Raw genomic sequence first — 6,109 nt, 5'->3', positions numbered from 1 at the left:
ACATGTAAAGTGCGTGGAAGAGTGTCTGGGACACAGCGTTCAACTGAGAATTATGACTATTATCACTCTTTTGTCATTAGCAGATATTCCAGAGTCACACCCTCTGTCTCTCTGGGCAACCAGAGGAGGCTGGGCATCTTCTCAGGTTGCAACCACTGCAGAACAGATCTGGGATTGAAACACAGGCCCCATGAGTAAAGGGTTTGCCTGAGGCGGTACCAGCCTGGGTGGAGTTCAGGGCTAAAAAACGCAAGCACAGAGCCAGGAGATTCCCAGGGTTGGGCTGACCCAGAGGACTGCTGTACTGAGCCTAAGACACACAGAGCCCCCAGGGGATCATCAGCGTAAACAAAGGAGGGCAGGCAGAGCCTGGAACTGACGGGTAACCATGCTGCGAATACAAACTACAACAGCACAGACAGGACTGAGGCACTGGTTCTGGGAACTCAAAACACCTTCTCTTCTGCAGAAGAATTTAGCAGGGACAGCTCTTCTGTTTTGTCAGTAAAATCAATCAGGGGTGGGGCTGGAACTGACTGAACAGCCCCAGCCTCCCGTGGTTGTCAGGCCTCACCTCCCTCTTCTGGATAGAGGCAGAGAGCAGCGACCTGGTTGAGGAGACACAGATTTCCTTGTGATTCAGGCAGGTGAAAACCCCTGGAGTATCTGCTCATTGGAGGCAACTGGGTCACAGCCCTGCGGGGTTATCAGTGACTGGGTGTGACAGAGGTGCAAGGTGGGGTGTGACTGGGATGCATCAACCTTCCCAGACTAATCTATTTGCTGAGTGGATCCTCCTGACCCCACGGAGCACTGGAGCAGTCATATTTGAGTTGTCAGCAGACCCCTATGATCTAGTTGCCAGAGACCTTTTAAACTCTTCTCACTGAGACAGGTGCTGACTGAGACAAATTCTTTGGACCTTTTAAACTGAGCGAATTGCCCAAGGACTATCCAAGTGGTGCCCTGGATGTGTGGTTGTAGGAAGATTTGATTTTCCTTTTCCAATTGTTGCCTGTGTGGGGCGGGGTGACTTAACTGCTGGTATTTCCCCACAGTGAAGACTTCAACCCAGAGTAACTGTTTCACTAGGGTCAGACAGACACCAGCTGAAAACAAGACAGAGCCACTTAGCCCCACCACACGAAACAGATCCCCAGTTTCTCAGGCTGTAGCACTGTACAGGTCCTCCGCAAAGCTCCGGGGTAAAAGTCAAATTGCATAAAATAATTATGGGGCAGAATCAGTGGAAAACTCTGGTAACACAAAAAACCACAGTATATCAATCCCTCCAAGGAAAGATGTGGCAGATGTAACTGAAGATCCAATTAATAAACAGCTGTCTGAGATGTCAAAAATTGAATTCAGAATTTGAATTGCAAAGATTAATAGAATGGAGGAAAATTTGGAATTAGAAATTCAAGGAGCAATTCAAAAGCCAGAATTAGAAATTTGAGGAGAAGTTCAAACCTTGTCTCAAGAATTCAACTAATTTAAAGACAAAAATACCAAAGATTTTGATACACTGAAGCCAGAATTTGCAGTACTCAATGATCTAAAAAATACAGTAGAATCCCTCAGTAACAGAGTGGAACAAGCAGAAGAAAGGATTTCTGACATTGAAGACAAAGCTTTTCAATGCTCCCAAACTCTCAAAAAGGAAGAGAAATGGAGAGCAAAAACAGATCATTCTCTCAGAGACCTTTGGGATAATTCAAAGAAGGCTAATATCCAAGTCATTGGAATCCCTGAGCAAGAAACTGGCTTCACAAGGGACAGAGGCCCTTCTTGATGAAATTATGAAAGAGAACTTTCCAGACATTCCAAGAGATTCTGAAATTCAGATAGCAGACAGTTTCAGAACCCCAGAACGACTCAACCCTAATAAGACATCCCCCAGGCACATCATAATGAACTTCACTAAAATTAATATGAAGGGGAAAATTCTGAAAGCAGCCAGACATAAGAAAACCATTACCTACAAAGGGAAGAATATTAGAATGACTGCAGATCTCTCTGCTGAAAATTTTTAAGCCAGAAGAGGGTGGTCATTGACTTTGAATCTCATAAAACAAAATAACTTTCAACCCTGGATCCTGTATCCAGCTAACCTGAGTTTCATTTATTATGGAGAAATTAAATAATTTAATGACATTCACATGTTGAAGAAATTTGCCATAACCAAACCACCTCTTCAGGATATTCTCAGACCTATCCTCCATAATAACCAGCATAATCCTCTACCACAAAAGTAAACTCACTCAGAAACTTTTGATCAAACTCCAACTTCCACAGTGGTGAAAAGATTAAAAATGTCCACTGGATTTTCAAAAGCTCAATACCCCAAATTTTACCAGACTTATCATATTATCCTTTAATGTTAATGGCTTAAACTGTCCTCTAAAGAGGCATAGGTTGGCTGACTGGATACAAAAAATCAGGCCAGATTTTTGCTGCATACAAGAATCACATCTTCCGTTAAAAGATAAATATAGACTCAGGGTAAAAGGATGGTCGTCCATATTTCAGGCAAATGGTAATCAGAAAAAAGCAGGTGTTGCAATTCTATTTGCGGATAAAATAGGCTTGAAACCAACAAAGGTAAGGAAGGATGAGAATGGAAACTACATATTAGTTAAGGGTAATACTCACTACATTGAGATTTCAATTATTAAAATTTAAGCACAAAGCCAGAATGCACCCCAATTTATAAGAGAAACTCTAACAGACATAAGCAACTTGATTTCCTCCAGCTCCATAATAGTCTGAGATTTCAACACTCCTTTGGCAGTGTTGGATAGATCCTCCAATAAGAAGCTGAGCAAAGAAATTTTAGATTTAAAACTAACCATCCAACATTTGGATTTAGCAGACATCTACAGAACATTTCATCCCAACAAAACTGAATACACATATTTCTCAGCCCACGGAACATACTCCAAAATCAATCATATCTTAGGTGACAAGTCTAACCTCGGTAATTTAAAGGAATAGATATTATTCTTTGCATCTTCTCAGATCACCATGGAATAAAAGTTGAACTCAGTAACATCAGGAATCTGCATACTCATACAAAAACATGGAAGTTAAATAACCTTATGCTGAATGATAGCTGGGTCATAGATGAGATTAAGAAGGAAATTGCCAAATTTTTGTAACAAAACGACAATTAAGACATGAATTATTGGAACCTCTGGGATACCGCAAAGGCAGTCCTACGAGGTAAATTTATAACACTGCAAGCCTTCCTCAAAAGAACGGAAAGAGAGGAAGTTAACAACTTAATGGGACATCTTAATCAACTGAAAAAAGAACATTCCAACCCCAAACCCAGTAGAAGAAAAGAAATAACCAAAATTAGAGCAGAATTAAATGAAATTGAAAATAAAAGAATTATACAACAGATCAATAAATCAAAAAGTTGGTTTTTTGAAAAGGTCAATAAAATAGATAAACCTTTGGCTAACCTAACCAGGAAAAAAAGAGTAAAATCTCTAATCTCATCAATCAGAAATGACAAAGAAGAAATAACAACAGACTCCTCAGAAATTCAAAAAATCCTTATTGAATGTTATCAGAAACTTTATTCTCAGAAATATGAAAATCTGAAGGAAATTCACCAATACATGGAAGCATGCCACCTTCCAAGACTTAGCCAGAATCAAGTGGAAATGTTGAATAGGCCTGTATCAAGTTCTGAAATACCATCAACTATACAAAATCTCCCTAAAATGAAAAGTCCTGGACCAGATGGCTTCACGTCAGAATTCTACCAAACCCTTAAAGAACTGCTACCTATATGACACAACCTGTTGCAAAATATAGAAAAAGAAGGAATACTACCCAACACGTTCTAGGAAGCAAACATCACCTTGATCCCCAAAACAGAAAAAGGCCCAACAAGAAAAGAAAATTATAGACCAATATCACTAATGAATATAGATGCAAAAATATTCAACAAAATCCTAACAAACAGAATCCAGCAACACATCAAACAAATTATACATCACGACCAAGTCGGTTTTATCCCAGTGTCTCATGGCTGGTTCAATATGCACAAATCTATAAATTTAATTCAGCACATAAACAAATTAGAAAACAAAGACCATATGATTCTCCCAATTGATGCAGAAAAATCTTTTGATAATATTCAGCATCCCTTCATGATCAGAACACTTAAGAAAACGGGTATAGATGGGACATTTCTTAAACTGATAGAGGCCATCTACAGCAAACCCACAGCCAATATCGTATTGAATGGAGTTAAATTGAAATAATTTCCACTCAGATCAGGAACCAGACAAGGGTGCCCATTGTCTCCACTGCTCTTTAACATTGTAATGGAAGTTTTAGCCATCGCAATTAGGGAACAAAAGGCAATCAAGGGTAACCATATAGAGTCAGAAGAGATCAAACTTTTGCTCTTTTCTGATGATATGATTGAATATCTGGAAAACACCAGGGATTCTACTATAAAACTCTTAGAAGTGATCAAGGAATACAGCAGCATCTCAGGTTACAAAATCAACATCCATAAATCAGTAGCCTTTATATATGACAACAATAGTCAAGCTGAAAAAAACAGTCAAGGACTCTATTCTGTTCCCAGTAGTGCAAAAGAAGATGAAATATTTGGGAGTTTAACAAAGGATGTGAAACATCTGTATAAGGAGAACTATGAAACTCTAAGAAAATCAATAGCTGAAAATATTAATAAATGGATAAACATACCGTGCTCATTGCTGGGAAGGATCAACATTGTTAAAATGTCCATACTATCCAAAGCAATATACAATTTTAGTGCAATTTCTATTAAAGCTCCACTGTCATACTTTAAAGATCTTGAAAAAATAATACTTCTTTTTATATGGAATCAGAAAAAACCTCGAATAGCCAAAACATTACTCAGAAATAAAAACAAAGCAAGAGGAATCATGCTATGGACCTCAGACTATACTATAAATTGATAGTGATCAAAACAGCATGGTACTAGCACAAAAACAGAGAGGTAGATGTATGGAACAGAATAGAGAACCAAGAGATGAACCCAGGCACTTACCGTTATTTGATCTTTGACAAGCCAATTAAAAACATTCAGCGGGGAAAATATTCCCTATTTAACAAATGGTGCTGGGTGAACTGGCTGGCAACCTGTAGAAGACTGAAACTGGACCCACACCTTTCACCATTAACTAAGATAGACTCTCAATGGATTAAAGATTTAAACTTAAAACATGAAACTATAAAAACACTAGAAGAAGGTGCAGGGAAAACCCTTGAAGAAATCAGTCTGGGTGAGGATTTTATGAGGAGGACACCCGGGGCAATCAAAGCAGCTTCAAAAATACACTACTGGAACCTGATTAAACTAAAAAGCTTCTGCACAGCCAAGATCACAGTAAGTAAAGCAAGCAGACAGCCATCATAATGGAAGAAGATATTTGCAGGTTATGTCTCCAACAAAGGTTTAATAACCAGAATCCACAGAGGATTCAAACGTATAAGCAAGAATAGAACAAGTGATCCCATCGCAGGTTGGGCAAGAGACTTGAAGAGAAACTTCTCTAAAGAAGACAGGCGCATGGCCTACAGACATATGAAAAAATGCTAATCATCCTTAATCATCAGAGAAATGCAAATCAAAATGACTTTCAGATATCATCTAACTCCAGTAAGATTAGTCCATATCACAAAATCCCAAGACTAGAGATGTTGGTGTGGATGTGGAGAAAAGGGAACACTTCTACACTGCTGGTGGGAATGCAAATTAATACATTCCTTTTGGAAAGATGTTTGGAGAACACTTAGAGATCTAAAAATAGATCTTCCATTTAATACTATAATTCCTCTACTAGGTATACATCCAGATACCGAAAAGCACATTATAACAAAGATATTTATACCAGAATGTTTATTGCAGCCCCATTTATAATTACTCAGTCATGGAAAAAGTCCAAGTGCCCATCGATCCACGAATGGATTAATAAATTGTGGTATATGTACACCCTGTAATATTATGCAGCCTTCAAGAAAGATGGAGACTTTACCTCTTTCATGTTTACATGGATGGAGCTGGAACATATTCTTCTTAGTAAAGTATCTCAAGAAT

At 38.6% G+C, this 6,109-nt stretch overlaps 1 protein-coding gene across 1 annotated transcript in view; it reads left to right on the top strand.

Moving 5' to 3' along the window:
• The window catches only part of LOC128564610 (glycine N-acyltransferase-like protein 1), a 198,623-nt gene that overhangs the window by 111,523 nt on the left and 80,991 nt on the right, over window positions 1-6,109 (top strand). The gene's annotated exons all lie outside the window — the stretch shown is intronic.

Source organism: Nycticebus coucang, chromosome 14, assembly GCF_027406575.1.
Source record: "Nycticebus coucang isolate mNycCou1 chromosome 14, mNycCou1.pri, whole genome shotgun sequence".
Taxonomy (NCBI): Eukaryota; Metazoa; Chordata; class Mammalia; order Primates; family Lorisidae; genus Nycticebus; species Nycticebus coucang.
Note: the sequence above shows the minus strand (reverse complement) of the source record. Positions and strands in the feature narration are given on the sequence as shown.